The following is a 17,659-nucleotide window of genomic DNA, read 5'->3' as shown; positions in this document are numbered from 1 at the left end:
GCCCAAATCCCAAGGGCCCACTACTATCCCAGAAGAACTAGAATTTTTTTTGCCAAAATTATTGGCAGTAAAATATTTAATGTTGGCATTTAAATTGGTGTCATTAGGTTTCAGAGTTATTCACTGAGATGACTGAAGATATTTCACAACTGTCTGATCTATTGTTTGTCTATTTATCTGCAGAAAACCATGCATCAGATCCAGATTTTAAAAGTCTTCTTTGCAACCATAACAGCTAAAAACATCATTAAATAAATGAAAGCTTAAAATCTGCAAAAACTGATACGATGACCAGAGGAATCCAGGGTGTTCCTGTGGACTGTCCCAATGTAAACCTTTCCTGGCAACCCCCCGAATTGTTCCTGAGAGAAGAATGTCATAAAATAGATTAGCTGGTATGAGTATCTGTCATTACACTTTCAAAGCAGTAAAAGCAAATAGAAATAATGTACAGTGAGTACAAAAATAACCTTTTAATTTGATATTTAGCAGTTTCTAGAATTGCTTTCATATTGTTTGACATCTTAATCATGTAGATAAATACACAGAACTTAGTCCAAAATCCCAGTGATCAATGTGAGGGATGAAGCCACACCCTCTGAAATGGCCAAACTTTTCAATGCAGGCAAATCCTCAGCTGGTATAAATCAGCCTAATACCATTGAAAGCAACAGAATTGTGACAGCTGAAGATCTGATCCTTGGACTTCTGATGAACGTTTTGGGCTGAAGCTTTTGAATCATACAAGTTACTAGGTTGGCTTGAGACCTTTTAAAGCCATTCTATGAAATGAAGTAACTTGAATGGTGAACTGCAATGAACTATTACTATGGCTTCAAAACCTTCATTGAGTCTTGGGCTGTGTTTCAAAGTAGGTTATATTGTCAATGCTACTCCTGGTGTGGGACAAAGGATGGGAAACCAGCAGCTTTTGAGTTCCTATCCTGGCTCTGACAATGAAGCTCTTAGCCTGAGACACTTGACTTGATTTTTATTTCTACAGCATCATGGGTGTAACTTGGACCATTACAGATAAATACCACCAGACACACTTCCTGCCCTGATGAGCTTCCAATCTTGGTAATTAAAAAGGGTGACTCATTTCCAGTGAGGGTTAAAAATGGCTCTGGAACCCATAGGTTGAGGAATTGCTACCCTCAGGAGATAAAAAAAATCACCCTTCTGCAGAGGCCCAGCACAAGATCTTTGCAGCACTAAGTCCCATTTTGAGGTGTATGGGCCTCGTGCTCTGCTCAATGGGTGACTTTTACCCATGTAGCATAGAACGTAAATGAAAAAAGAAATTTGATGTCAGGGAAAAATTACAGAAACAAAGATGAACGTTCTTCATATATTTCATCAATTTCTCAGATGCTCCAGGCAAAGGAAGGGTTATTGAACATCCAGCTATTTGTTCTCGTCTTGACCAGCAAGCTTCTAGTTTTATACCATCGCATCAGTGCTTTCTGGGAAATGGATTAAATCTAGCTCCAAAAGTTCTCTTAGCATGAAAAAAAAACAAAAAAACAAGTCCACTGGAACAGGATTAAAGTCAGCAGGATCAAAGTTGACAGCAGATCAGTTCTTGTTTTACTGTCTTAACATCTGGTTTTACTATCACCGGGTCAAAATCATACCCTGATGCAATTCTACTGACTTCAATAGTTACACCAGAGATGGATTTGGCCCATTGTATATATGGCTTTCTACTGCAATCATTGTCCATTTACCAGAGAAAATTATGGGGCTACGAAGATGGTGGATGTCTAATCTGATAGAAGGAGCATAAGTAAAACCTCAAGAAATAAGGAATGCATCAAGAAGAAAAAATCATTGAGTAGATTTCAGTGATCAGTCTATTTTTAGCCACATGCTCTTTTGCTGTTACTTTACCGGTGGAAAATTGCTCCTTTAGATAGAGCATAGCTGCACAAGGAACACCCAAGCCTTCAAGAATAAATGGGCTGATGATTGTTTTTACCACTGAGCTTTTTCACTTTTTTTCCCCCTTCTGTTTTAATGGAAGAAAAGGACAGTCACAGACTGTGCAAAGCACATTTGAGCTGTGAAAATCAGGGGCAGAATCCTACAAAATGAAAAGAATGGACAAGGTACCAACTGAATAAAAAATGCAGGAGGAAGAAAAAACAATCCCAGCAACAAAGCCCTCAGATATTACTCTGCTAACGGAGATGGGACCAGATTATAACATGAGTCACACCAATCAAACGTGGAATAACTCCATTGATTACAGTAAAGTAGAACCAAATTTAAAGCAGTGAGACCAGGATGTTGTGCAAGGTGCAGACATCAGATACCAAAGCTTTTATTCTCCTCCTATTTAGTCATCTCATTTCCCTCGACCCTTGGCCCTTCAGCTCACTGGAGAGAGAGAGCAAAACAAAAAAGACCTGCATGTAACCATATTATAAAGAATTAATTTAAAGAACAGAATAGAATTTGTGGGTGAAAACCCGACCCTGCTGAAGTGAATGAGAGTTTTGCTTTTGAATAGAGCCAGGATTTCACTCAGTGTGTATGCAGCACTTTTCATACTCAAGAGAGCTCTATAACTTTACAGATCCGTGAGTCAGGCCTTGATTCTGCAAAGATTTACAAAAGTGCGTTGTCTCATTGAGTTCATCTGAACTATTCATGTTAAACACAGGCATAAATCTTTGTGGGGTCGGGACCTCGAATACAATCTCCACTGCAACTTTATCTGAAGTCAGGGGGGTCTGTGCTGGGTCACAACCAGTCCCCCTGGCTAGTGCAGACAGGACCTTCGTGACTGTAAATGCAATTCAGGCTCCCAGATGTAGCTCACCCAGCTTTGAGCCTTAGAGGCTGTTTTACTGAGAGAGGTGATGCTGAATAGGAGATTAGAGTTACTCCCTTTCCTTGTCTCAACAAGTGCCATTAGGCATTATGAGTTGATGGAGGGGCTGCTTATTTCTCAATCGCTGTTTTTGCCATACTTTAGTATGCTCTTCAGAGATGCGTAGGGAAATGTTTGCAAAGCAAAATATTAAAAACAAAGATACATTAGACAAGTGAGCGTAGCTTCTGTTGCATCCAGACACGCAGCCTGAGCTAATGGTTTAAGCAAAGTGCCAGGTATGAAGAGATTGGGTTCAGGTTCCAGCTCTGCCAAGCTCGTTACTTATGTTGAACTCTTCAAAAGCGTCAACTGCTTTTAGGTGCCCAGTTTGAGACACTAAGGGTCAGATTATCAGAGGTGCTGAGCACCCCTAGCTCCTCTTGACTCGGTTTGTTTGGAATTACAGGTGCTCAGCCCTTCTGAAAAGGGTGTTGGGAGTCAGGCACCCAAAAGTAGAAGCACCCAAGGTCAGGGGACATTACACCTAGATTCTGCCACCCTTGCCTGTTACAGCAGTACCCTACTCTTAGAAAAGTCCCATTGGCTTCTAGAGTGGCAAGGTCTTCATGCTAGTGAGGGGATCAGAATCTTGAAATGTGGGCATAATTTCTCTGTGCCTAATTTTCCTCATTTGTAAGTAGGAGTGAAGAACAGTTACTTACTGGCTCCTCAAGGAGTTTGTTAGGCTTAAGTTCATAAAGTGCTTTGAGATCCCCAGATGGAACATACTGCAGAAGTGCAAAGGATTATTACTAAATTATGATGTATAAGCCATGGTCTTCCATGAGTAATACCCTTCTGTATTACCAATGGCTGGTTATTATTCCAAGTGGTGTTGTCCGGTGTACGAGTAAAGCCAAGCCTTGCTAGCAGGCTGCATGTGAGGACAGAATATGGTCCATAATATTTTGTCCTCAGAAGCTGGAGTGATGAATTAGTTACCATAATATTGTTGTTTCTCTTTGTTTGTTTATTAAATCCAAAGAGAAATTGAAAAAAAAAGGCTTCACACAGATTTGTGCCAAAGGAACTTAACTTCTCCTTGGACATCTGACCCTGAGCAGCAGAAAGGACCTTGGATTTAATAGCTCAGCTGAAAGATGAATATGACAAACTCTTCTCCCAGAGTGACCTGCAGTGCCACTAGTTAAGTGTCCAAGCCCCAGAGAATACATGGATAACTATTAGCTAAGCCTAGATAGTGGAGTTGGCTCAACATGACATCGCTTTTCTCTTTCAAGGAGCTCCACCGACTGACTTCTGATGGGGTTCCATGCAAGTGTAATGAGCCACTCACGTGGACTTACTGCAGTGTCAGTGCCTTATCTGGCAACTGAATGTGGGCAAACGACATTTCTGGAACAGTGAAAAACTGGTGCAATTAATACATTTCCTTTTCAATTCAGGTTGTGTTCCATGACGTTAGAAATATCATGGATTTGGCCGATTTCAAAGGGGCATTAGACATGCTTCTGGAACACCACAACAGCATATTTGCATAGTTTTATTGGTTTTGATCTTGCTCTGTTTTTAACAGATCTATTTGTATGTTCAGAACAGACACCGAACACTTTGACATAAAGATGCCAAACTAACAAATGTGTCTTCAAATTGGCCTCCCTTTGTCCAAATGTGTTCTGAGCATAAAAATTCTATCTACAGGCTCAGGTGCCACTATATCCAGCAGGTGTGCACAGGTGCCTCGACACATGAGCAAGTGTACAATGGACTCTGGGAATCATGCCCAAAATGTACAGTACTTTCTGGAATGATCTACAGTATTGCATTCTCCAGAGATGGCAGCTAATACAGAGTCAAATATTCTATAGGTTATCCACTAGAGAGAGAGTAACTTAACACAGCCCCTTCTCAATCATGCCCATGCAGCCTCAGTGAAGTGAAAATGGAATAGATGGGTGTAACTCAAGAAAAATTTTGACCCATCCATTTTTTTCTACTGTGCATAGGTGAGGTTCCCCAAATATTAGCCTCTCTCCCCCATCCTTCTTTCATTTTAACTTTCCCACGGATCCCAACACTCTAACAACCCATCCTCTTGTGGGGGACTAGATGCTGTGAAGGCCAGGTGAGGCCTTAGGGGATGACTAGATGAGACAAACACAATAGATAACTGGTTTGCAGATTCACCATTTACTGGATTCCTTGGGAATAAATAGTTGTATACTCAGCAAGTTCAGACATGGAACAAGTGCACATACACAGTAGCCAAATTTCCCTCCCCCGCCATATTCTGAACAAACTCTTGTCCCTAGTGGAGAAGCCAGAGCTTAGGCAAGTCTCAAGCTTTATAGAAAAAGAGTTCACACAAGGGCTGTTTCTCCTGATGGCCAGCTCTAGAATTTCTGTTGCTTTGTAGCACTTCCTTATTCCTAAGGGTGAAGTTCCAGGACGAGCACAGGTCAAATAAGCAGTATGCTGCACCCTGTGATCATCAGAACACAGCTCTCTGGGGCATGTAGACAATCAGGTCAGCTTCTTGTGGTGGCCAGAAGGAGCTGTTGGGACCTCCCTGCTCTTCTTCGAAGGTGACTTGAATTTTCCTCCTCTTTGGCATATGGAATTTGTCCCATATTCTAAGATTATGGAGCAGCAACAAGTTGCAGCCAGTACAAAAGCATCAGCATTGGTTGGTTGGCTGGCTATTTGGGTTTTTAATTTTTTTTACATTAGCAGTCATAGTTCAAGAGGTGGCAGCAAGAAGTTGCTTCTGCTGAGGTCAATCTACCACTTGTTGGGTCCAAGCAATCCTTGTTCACTAGTGGTTACTTGAAGCTCCCTCTTGGTTGCAGGACAGCACGAGAAGCGCTGATTGCACAGCACAGCCTGTGCTGATCCTTTATATGCCTTTTTTTTTTTTTTTTTTAATTAAGTATGCCAGTGGTGCACTCTGTGAAGACACTGCTGTAGATTGTATACCTACCTTGGCGCTCTCTGAGCAGAGTACCGTATAGCATGGTCAGAACAGTCAACACAACAAAATGCTAGGGATGAGAAGTCAGTAGTCACGCCCATCTGACGAGGGTAGATTATACAGTACTGGAATAGCTATAGTCAAATAAAAGCAATTTTAATTTACTGTACATGCAGGGCCTCTGTCTTCCATGATCACCTTCATGTTTTGAATCTTTTAAATCAGAGAGAGAAATTGCTCTCCTTGAATATAAATATATATATTTACATCAGCCATTCACTCATCTCAGACCAAATACAATAGTTTGAACACGGAGTGAATAGCAACAATAGGATGCAGAGCATACAGGAAAGGAGTGTAACTTGCTCATGTAAGTAATGTGTCTTCTTTCACAACTACAGCCAAATGTGCATTAGCAATACCACTGGCTATGTTTAATATACATTCTTGCATACCAGTGATGGAATTCATAAACTGTGCATGCCCAGAGGTGTGGTATGGCCTAGTGGATGGGGCACTGGCCTGGGAGTCAGGCCAGCTGGGTTCTATACACTGCCTTGCCAATAACGTGCTATGTATCCTTGAGCATGTCACTTCACCTCTTGATGCCTCTTTTTCCTCACCCACTTTTTGTCTGTCTCATCTATTTGGACTACCAGCCCTTTAGCGCAGGGGCTCTCATGCTGTATGTGTGGATTGCGCCTGGCACAACAGGGCCTCAATCTCAGTCTGTGTCTTTAGGTACTACCTTGCTATGTGTAACACAAAGAATTGCCAAATGTGGAGCCTGACCCCACAACGCTGCCTCATCTCAGTAATCGGTGAAGTCTGTGGGAGTTAGGTCTGCTCGTACATGTAAAGGTTTGGGATCGTAGTAAGAAAAGTAGGCAACGCCACATCTAGACCCCATTATATATGTGTGTGTGTATGCCCTTTTCTGTTATTTAAATGTGAATGGTATAAAGACATTTACTTAAAAGGATAAATGCTTAATTTTCCATCAGTCAAAATGATTTTCTAAATATTCCTTTGTTTAGTATAGGAATGAGTCACTTTTACTTATGTAAAATATATAGGCAGTATATGATCAAATGTGAGTCAGCAAATATATTACATAAAACAATGCACATGTGTCGGTACTGCAGTATAATTGCATATAATGAATAATATTCGACGCATTTGATATCTATTTGCCGAAAAGAGCTACCAGGACTGATTTCCACTAGCAGCATCAGTGTCTTGGCAAGTGCTTCAGTGTATAGTCTGCTCTTCTGTACAGTAGCCACTGACAGTCTGCCCCTATTGTGCTCATGCTTCGTACACATAGTCCCCTGGCTTTTGCTTAAAGACTCATGCATCTAGAGGAAAAAGTAAGCACTTCCCCATGAGCATAGGTCATTGCAATGTCGTTTACCCCAGTGTAACTCTAAATCAGTTCCACTGATCTCAATGGCGTTAGTCCGGATTTACACCAGTTGGATGAGATCAGAATGTGGCCTCGTAATTGGATTCTGAATTAAAATGCACAGGTCTCTCTTAGAGTTGTTTTTAAATGTTGGGAAAGAAGAAAATGGGCAAATGAGGTTCCCAATGAGCCACGTTAGATCTCAGGCAAACTCCAGCGTACGTGCACAAACTATAAATCCAAGTGAGGCAGCCCCATAATGTTCAGCACAATAATGACTCCTAGCCCGATAATGAATCCTTTAAAGAGATCAATTAAAACCGAACTAATTTTCTCAATCTGTGATTTTTATCATTGACTAGCACTAGAAACTCCTGCCGTACATATTCACTTCTTACAAAGATCTAATCACTTCATGCAGAAAAAGGAGCATATTAAAATACAGGCTGATTACATGTGCACATATTTGTAATCTTCCTGTTATTTTATCAGTTTGAAAAATATTAGCAGCATTGGAAAATATGTGATCTTTGAGTAATGCAGCATGTTATTAGATTTGATTAGATCCATTTTCCTGATGGCTTCTGAAAGATCTTTGTGCTAATTAATTAAGAATACCACTGAATTATTTAATTATCTTGACTTTTGTGCAATAAAATATGTTGTCATATCACACGCTTTATCTTGCTGTTTGCTGTTCATACTTAATGATGCCTTTATAGTTAGTGATTTCCTTTGTTCTCCTCAGTAAGTGGGTTTTGGTGGTGGTAGAAGGCGGGCAGACAGGGAGGGGAAAGAAAAAAATCTGTGTTTGAAAATAAAATTTCACATGTGGGAAATTCTTTACGCACTCTCATTTCTTTTTGCAATTCCCTATGCAATAATCAAAGTGTGTTTCAATGTTGCTACATATAACACACACATGTACTGTTAATGCAATGGAAAGGTTTTTCAAAAGGAACAGGGAACAAACTATTGCTTAAAAAAATGTAAATCAGCAAGGAATGTATTTAAAAGGAAGAGGTACATTATGATAACTGCTCTGGCTGGTAGGGTCCTTGCGCATTACTAATTAGCATTTATTGTGGGGAATATTGAAACAATGTGCATGTTCTCAGGAGTGAAGAAGAACTGGGATGCTCTTTCACTCTGAGCACTGGGGAAAGGCAGGGCAGTGCCAGCAGCCATGCAGTACAGTTAGCTCAGGAGCTTCTCTTCTAGACAATGTCAGCACAAGCATTTTCAGAGGTGCAAGGTAACGGTTAAAAACTTCTCCCTTTTGTGTTTTGTTTTGTGAACTTCATCTGAACCTTTTAAAATGATGTTTGCATAGCAGTTTATATGCAACTAAGCCAATATAAACAGCCATGAGCAGCAAAAAATGTAAAAATAAAAAGAGGAAAATATCCACAAAATAGTATAAACTATTTGACGACACACCAAGTTAAGTCTTAAAATAAAGAATAGTTCATTACTTATTCTCTATATAATTCCGTAGTTTCCAATGTTACTCTCTCTCTTTCTGTGTCTCTACACACAATATATACTAATATTCTAACAGTTAGGAAGAACTGAAGTGTGGTCAAAGAGGCCATTCTTTAAAAGGTTAATGTTTAAAGTAAACTATAGAAAATGTTTTATGTCATTTTCAAGTGACTGGATATGTTAAATGCTGCAAAGCAATAAAATAGGAAAACGCCAAGTGAATTTCCACCAAACTGGCATGTTGCTGTCAGGAATTTATAATGTGAATAAAGTTTAGAATTAGAAATCAACTAGGAATTAATCAATCAACACCAGCCATTTAATTGTATGTCATATCATTTGGTAACTAGCCCAATAAATTCCTAAGGACCCTGGAAGGAATTAGGAATGAAAGGGTAGTAAAATCATTCTCCATTTTTGAAATACAGTATTGTGCAACAAGGAAGATTTTAGGATGGTCCTGGACTTTCCCCCTTTGACTCCACCAAACGTCATTCCTTTCAGCTTGAGAAAGCAAGTTCTGCTGAGACTATAAAGAGTTTGAACTCATAGTGCCCAATCTTGCAGTCCTTACTCAGGCAAAACTCCCAGTTGCAAGAGCTGGCCAAATATATTTTGCTGAATTAGCATTTATTGGGGGGAGGGGGTTGCAATATTCTGAATGAGACACTCGTGCTTTTTGCTTTTGTTTTTTCATATAACGTAGGTATGACAAAGATTAACTTGGAATGTAGTATGTTAAATTTCATTATAATATATTAGATATGCTTTAATAAAAACTAATCAAGCATTTTCTTTTCTTAGTGCTTGATGCAGTCTCGAACACAGCCTGCTTTATTTACGGCCTCAATTTTTTAATAAAAATCAATAAATTCTGTAATCTATTTTCTCCTCAATTTTGCTATTAACACAAGCTGGCTTTTCACAGTTTACTTTTCTATATAGTTGTGCTGGGCTCTAGATAGGCAGTGTAGTTATTTTTATTTATAATTTTATCAGAGAGAAGACAATCAGAGCCTTCCAGTATATATGTACGCTGGATTTTTGTTTGTTTGGAGGGTGAAAAAATGGTGCAGGGTAAGTTTAGCATTGATTTCTATTTGCTTACATGGAAATCACCCTGACTTGATATTTATAAGGTAATTAAGTTTCAATAACATTGCCATCTCTAAAATTGCACACACACAAATCTAGCTAAGAAATGCCACTGAACTGGTGTCCCTTGTGCACTAAATTATGAGTTTGCGCTGGTAGGCTGGGGCGAAAGGAGGTGGGGAGTGCATTATATTTCAGTTATTATTCCCTCCTGTTCTCTCAAGCTTCCTGTCTTCTATGTTCCCCAAAAGCCCCAATTTAGTTCTCTTTCTTTTTTTATTTCTGCGAAGCTGGATTTTCACTTTGAGATAAGGCCTCGCTTGTTTCAGTTTCACTGTCCCTTTAAAAAGACAGCCCTCTCTAATTGATGTGTCTGGGCTAGTCTAGACTGGTAGTGATTGAACCAACTACCAATTATGTTATTCATTTCACTGAACTTCAGTGATGTGCTTCTGGGAGGGAGGGGTGAGGAACCTGCCTCTGCAGCAGAAGCAGCCTTTCTGAAATATGCAATCTTTTACATTGTTTTGTTTCATCTACTTTTCCTCATAATAATACAGCAGAAATCCTTGTGCACCAATATTAACACAGAGGTGAGAGGGAAGATCGTATAATTTCTGTAGACTATATGAAACATGCAGTAGGTGGTATTTTTCTTACTACAGAACTCAGGGCATGATCCAAATGCACTGAAATCAATAGAAAGGCTTCTCTTGAGTTCTGTGGGCTTTGGATCAGGTCCTGTATCACACTGCAATATTGATATACATTCCGCACAACTGAATTTGTGATATAATAACGCTGATTACAGATACAGGTGTGAATAAAACATCTATCTTATCCAGAATATTCCTTTTTTTTAAATTCTCCTTCCAAAGATTATAGGGCATTGTTCACACTGACATGCTTCAGAGGAAATCAACAAAGATATTAAAAAGTTACAAGAAAATCATCAACTCTCACAAACAAAATGGTTTCTTCCCTGCCATTTGGAAAATAATGATTGCAAATTGATTAGTAACATATTTTGAAGGAAAGGCAACATTTTCTCATGTATCAAAGTGTGACATCAATAGCAGGATAGCACAAAGGTTTGGTAGCTTTATATTCCATTTGGGTTTAAACACCAAACAGGTAAAGGGAAATAAATATAATCTAGGGGATTTTTTAATATTCATAATTAAATTACAGTACATTTGGAATAGTTTACAATTCAGAAGTAAAATGCTGTTTGATTTTTTTTGAAAATGGAGCTAAAAGAATCTCTGAAATTGTAGTGTAAAATAAAAAGAAAAAAGCTTTTCTAGTTCAGATAAATATTAGATGTTGAGATCTGTTAGACATATCCCACACTGATATAAGTACTGAAATATTACACCATCAATTAATCTCTCTTTGTTGCATTGTATTTTAAGTTAAAGCATTTGCATTAAAATATAAATAAAAGCATTCAGTGCCATAAAAAGGTACAGTAACTTCATTAAAAATTGCCTTACAGAACAGAAATAAATACAATCACAACCATAATTAATTTTACAACATTAAAAAAATGTAATAAAGAAAAAAACAGAACTGGGTATATTTTCACATTCTGATTTCTACTTCATCTGTCATATGTCGGTTTGATATTAAAACCAGAGAGGTTAAATTCTAAGGACTAAAACAAACTTCAGCGTTTGCTGAGAAGAATAGCATTTTGGAATCATTGATACATATATATTTTGTTGGCTTCTTTTAGATCTAACAGTTAAAAAAAATCCAACACAACTCCCTTTTTCTTATTTTTTTCTTTTTTTTTTTTTTGCCCACAAAGCACATTTCTAAGATTAATCGTTCAGGTTTTAAACTTGAAAGCAAGAGGCATGCTGGGATTTCAGCTGTGATGGTCTGAGGTCAAGCACCAATGTACCGAGCTGTTACAGTTACGCTCTCAGGGTACTGTGTGTTGCTCTCAAGAAAGAAAAATAGGTAGATGCTAGATTCACTGGCCTGCTGCAAATCTGTCTCATTATATATATCTGAAATTGCACACACACACACACACACACACTATATACACACTGATAGCACACACCTAGATCTTTGTGTCCACCGATATACATATTCATGCACATACATCTGTATCATCTGTATCAGTACATACATATCAATATCTATATATACATACACACACATCTATATCATGTTTATTGATATCTATACACACACACACATATATATATATATATAATCTATACACATACACACACCTATATGTACATATTTATCACACACATATAATATATACACAACCTCAAACATTCACTTGAATTTGAGATCATATTTTAAGGTAAATGGCCATCAACAAATGGCACCAGCGCCCTACAGTCAGCTAATCAGAACTAATGAGGAAACATCCGCTTTACTTAAAGTTTCTTTTCTTTAAGTCTACTAAATGCTAAAAAAAAAAAAGAAAAAAGAAAAGATGCCAAAGCACGACTCACAGCTCCCAAGAGCCTAACCCGTGGATTTAAAAGCTAAACATCACAAGTTAGGGTCTCAGGGATTGAGAGGGGTGCAACAAGCTATTTCTTGCCACAACAAGGATCAAAAAGAAAAAGCAAAGAATGGCAGGCAAATTCACATCAAGGTTCAAGATTATAAAACAGGACACACAGGTGGAAGGAAAGAGACTCTATAAGGAACCCCTTCTGTTGAGAAAATACATTCTGGTTTAAATAGTTTATATCGAAATTTCAAGCCACGCACAGCAGGATCCTTAAAGCTTTGAACAATGTACTAAAATAAATGAAGTTGTATATATTTAAATGGTTAAGGGGGAAAAAAGCTCAGAGTGGGGATGGAATTATTTAATTGTTTCAATGGAAAACAATGCCATAATAATAAAAAATGATAATAATAGACAAGATATCTTTCCAAGTATCTGGCACAAAGCATGCAATAGCACATAAACTAAGCTTTCTTCTGCCCCCTCCCCATATAAACTTGGGGAGGGGTGAAGGAATATTACAGGGTTAATAAGAAAATAATTGAGAAACTCACCATTTGGAAGTGGGGAAGGTTCCAGCCTTCAGCAGAAGCAGCAGCAAGAAAAAGCAAAGGGGGGGGAGGATATATAGATTTCAATGATCCTAGGCTGAGCTAGTGATTCCAGAGTATATAGGGAAGGGACTATCACACAGAACAAAGCAACCATACCTCTGCATTTTTGACAGAAGAAAGGTGTGTATGTGGGGGAGGAGGGGGAAATATAAGGGGACCTGCTTGCATTTTTTTTTTAAAAATTACTCTTAAATTTTCTCCCCCCTCAGTAGCTGCTCTCTTTGTTGTCCTCCAGCCTCCTCGTTCTCTCTTTATGATTCTGCATTTTTTTTTTTTTGCAAACTGCGGCCCTCTCTTACTAACTAATGCATCAGCTGGGGAGACTGCAGCCAAGGCCAATCTAATCAGAGCAAGCTCCAGCCGGTCACTGGGAAAAGAGCTGGGGAGTTGGGGGGTGGCAGAGACAGGGAGATGGTGACACCCCACCCCCCATTCCCTACTCTGATGCCAGTATTTCACGGGAAAACTTGGAGAATAATCACCTTACACGCCTGTTGCCAGCGCCAAGGATTCCCCACCCCATCGCGCGCACATTTGATGTTTCCAGGATAGCTCCCAGCTGCAGAGAGGCTCCAGAAAACATAGAGGACCCGATCCGGCGCTGCCTTTACACCTGGGGCGTGCGGTGCGTGACTCCGCCTGGTGTAACCCAGCTCCGGATGGGGCCCTTCTCCAAAATAACCTCTGGCAAACCGAACCCACTCCCTCTCCGGAGTGCAGTTAGGCCCCGCTCGGAAAATGCACCAGGGGCCCCTGCGTTAAAAATACGGAATATTAGCCCTGCAGTTCCACGCAGCTGAAAACATTTTTTAAGCCTCGGGCGCTGGGTTGATTTTTCTTCCTCCTCTCTGCAACCCCTCCTCCTCCCTTAGTAGAAACAGCCAAGCTCCGGCTGCCTCCAGATCTCCGCCCCCCATCCCCTCCCGCTCCCTTTTACTAGCATCGTTCCGAATAGAAATATTGAGGTTCAGACCCAACTGCACGCTACGGGATAGGGAATAATAATAAACAGCAATTCACTCCGTTCTTTTCTCACCTCTGGAGTCTCCGACCATTCACCAGGGTCCTTCCTCGCCCGGGATCTCGGCTCTTTTCTCCGTTTTTCCATCTGGATCAGCCAGTCCCGGCATCATTAAACTATATTCCTTCTCCTCCTCCTTGTCAGTCTCGCGCTTATTTTATTTAAAACGGGGGTTAGTGGCGGTGGAAGTGAGGGGGAAGCAGACATAGCTGCATGAAGTGGCTGCCTTTTAGAAAGCACATTTAATCTTTACTGGCTCCCCTAGGCTTCGGCGAAGTAGAAGGCAAAAAGAGAGTGGGGGGGGGGGAAGAGAAGAAAAAAATCAGGCAAGGGAGGCTGTTGAGGGACAGCAAGCATCAGGCTGGAATCAACGACCAGATGAAATGTACTAGACCACACTGCCCCCTTTCTTCCTCTCGCTGTCTCCCTCCCTCGCTCGCTCGCTCGCACACACTCACTCCACTCCTGGAAAGCTTCAGTATCTCGTTACAGACTCTTTTAGATTCTTCACCACCCCCACCCACTTACAACTACCCTGCAGATTCTTTGCATGCCTACTAAAATCTTTAGCAGAATAAAGAATCAATACTCCCCCCCCCGCACCCTAGAACCCCCCCTTTAAGCTCTGCTAAGACCCCCCCCCCCAATAATGACTGATCCCATATCCAAGGCTGGGGCCAGTCCCATCACTTCTCATTTCCCCTTCCATAGCTTGGAGACAAGAGTTGGAAAGAAGGCTCCCCTCTGCTACCACGCTCTTCCCCTTCTCCCTCCGTTTTGCCAGCAGTGTGTTATCCCCGACTCCCAGGACCGGATACTCTAAAGCATCTCCCTGACTACTAATGAGACCAAAAATACACCGCCGGGTCAGGGAGAAAGGCTAGACACTTATTAGACAAATAATAATAAACCCTCCCAGACAGCTAGACACATAGATCAGGTATCCCAGCCTCTTTTTTGGGGGGGAGGAGAGGGGTATCATAGGGGGTGGGGAAACCGTTGCAGGGTCTACCTAGCATCTCTCACTGGATCTGAATTTTAAAAGAATAAAATTCAACTCTTGGCTTCTTTTCTCTCCCCGCCCCCCACAACCCTCCACCATACTGCAGCCAGCAGCTTGTAGTGGAAACAGCAAGGCTCTAAAGCGTGCATTAAGGCGGCAGGCAGGCAGACTCTCTGTTTCATGCTTGTGATGACTTCAAAGCCGACAATCTCTCTCTCTCCCCGCCTGCCTTCCCCAAGTCCCTCCATACCCACCCCTCTCTGCTCAGTGGCAGCCCTGCTCTCTCTCACACCAGACTATATTTGCAATCTGTGCTAATTTACCAGCTATATGCCCTTGGATTTTAAAATGAACTCATCAGTCAATGGTTCTAATACTCATACACACAAGGCACACACACCCTCTACTGCAGACATGTTACTCATTCTCCAAGCATTTCCTCTTCACGTGTCCATCAGCTGCATATACACTCCATTGATCAGACTAAATCCCTTGATAATGATAAATACTAATACAGACTGTTAACAACAACAAAAGCCAGAGATGATGTCTAAATCTGCGTTATTCTCCAAGAAGCAGAGCACTGCATTCTCCAGAGATGTGCAACACAATGCAGGAATATAAGAGACCCCACACCTAGTCACGCCCGTGGCTAGTAATGCCTTACAAACATGGACCACTTCACTTGTCTATGATGGGTAGCTAGTAAGTAGTAATGACTGATTTTACCTGGCTAGCATAAGGGTCAGATTTTGATGCCATTACTCAGAGTAACAGGGTATCCCCACAAGAGATCACATTGCTGTAATAGCATCCTCCATAAGAAGTCCATCTGAATCTAATGGGGCTGGTTGAGGAGCAAGCTGTTATTTGGTGTTAAGGATAAGAGAATCCAACTCGAAATAAAACTAAGACTTCTATGTATTTAGGATGTGCTCTGCACAGGCACTCAGGGCCAGATTTTTAAAGGTATTTAGACACCTAAAGATGCAGATAGATATCTAGTGGGATTTTCAAATGCACCTAGGAACCTAAGTCCCAATGAAATCAGTCCCTTCTTAATATACAGGAACATCTATGCCAAAATGCAAACATGCCTATGTTATAAGCAAGGAATATTTCAAGGGCTTTGGCTTGTTTAATTCCTTATGGCTGGGGGGATTTTTTTGTTTGTTTGCCTGAGCTTATGTGTGAAGGAGGGAGATGTTGCTGGCTAGCTGGATGCTTTGTGTGGGTCTGGCAGCGAGTGACTACAGAATAAGTGTTCAGGAAGTTGGTGTGGGTGGGGCTGTCCAGAAATCTTTGACTCACTGGGGTACCTCCCTTGAACACAGGAATCAATGATTACTCAAAGCGAGCTAGATCATTCCCAGCTTTGGAACAGACTCCCCTTCTGCATGCATATTAGGCTCATGACAGCCAATTAAACATATGGAAAAGTAACTATACCACTGTACAGTATGTAACTAAATTATTGGGCACAACACAGGAACCACTGAGTGATGGCTCAGGTTATGCAGAATAGACTAGGTGATTATACTGACCTTAAAATCCATGGGCTTGAACCTCTTCTCATTTACAACAGTATAATCAGTAGAGTTACTCCTGATTCCTCCTTTACACTAGCAGTGTATATAAGAGAAGAATCAGGCCCTATATACCAAAGAATCTAATTTTGGGGGAAAAACAGACTGGGAGAAAAGAGGTTGTTTCAGCGGCCCATCCTTTGAGACCTACTGGATGATTTGCAGCACTGTAGCAACCCTGCATGAATTTATCATCAAAGGAAACTAACACTCCTTTTCTTGTCCATGCTTTAAAAAAAAAAAGAAAAAGACAAAGAAAAAATGTTTGACATTTTAAAGTTTTGCTGCAAACACATCATTTCTTTATACAATTTAGCCAAATCTATGGAGAATACTTATTTCAAGCCGTTAACACCTGACCCCAATTTCTGTGGGTAATTAGTGAGCTAGATAACCACACAAAGTGGGTAATTATTTAGTACCCAAGGGTACTGTACAAGTGGGTAGTGGCTGGCAATGTTAACAAAAGCACATCTCTAATTATTGTATCTGTACTGGTGATGTTTTAAAAATACAGTTACTATGTATAATGTTCTGTGATAAATCAGCTAACTATTGCGCTTCTCTTCGCTTATGTGCATGATCTAATCTAGGGCAGGCTGGATGGTAAAGTGAATTAATGCACTCACCTTTGGAAACCTGGCTTTGAAATATGCCTCGGTCCCAAGTGAAATCAGACTCGAGACACCAAGATCACCTGTGCTAGCTGGCAAGACTAGAAGTCTCTGCTCTAGAATGGAGCAGCACTGGAATAACAGTTATTCCAGTGCTGCTGGTTGAGATGAACTGAGAAAGCAGTGTAGGGAGAAGCTTGATCACCCTCTTGTGACAATGCGCTGTAGGGCCTGATTCTCATTTAGGCATTTTGACCATTTGGAAAATCATTTCATACCACAAATGCTCCCCAATCACCTTTTAACATGGTTACGTATTGCTTGTTTCAGGTGAGTCAAAACTCTTCGAAAGTCATGTTGATGAACCACATTACAGCTGTGATTTGGTAATTTGGTTAAAAGAGTGACAAAGTCAAACTCTGTTATAGATTAAAAAAACAACATACTTCAACATCATTTTCCAATGGGAACAATGCATTTTTTTCCACCACTGTCCCCTAAGTCAAAAATGATTGGTGGGATTTTGCACAAATCT

At 40.5% G+C, this 17,659-nt stretch overlaps 1 long non-coding RNA gene across 3 annotated transcripts in view; it reads right to left on the bottom strand.

Annotated features, from left to right (window-relative positions):
- The window catches only part of LOC142047907 (uncharacterized), a 183,406-nt gene that overhangs the window by 113,696 nt on the left and 52,051 nt on the right, over positions 1–17,659 (bottom strand). The gene's annotated exons all lie outside the window — the stretch shown is intronic.

The sequence above is a fragment of the Chelonoidis abingdonii genome, chromosome 18, assembly GCF_003597395.2.
Source record: "Chelonoidis abingdonii isolate Lonesome George chromosome 18, CheloAbing_2.0, whole genome shotgun sequence".
Classification (NCBI taxonomy): domain Eukaryota; kingdom Metazoa; phylum Chordata; order Testudines; family Testudinidae; genus Chelonoidis; species Chelonoidis abingdonii.
Note: the sequence above shows the minus strand (reverse complement) of the source record. Positions and strands in the feature narration are given on the sequence as shown.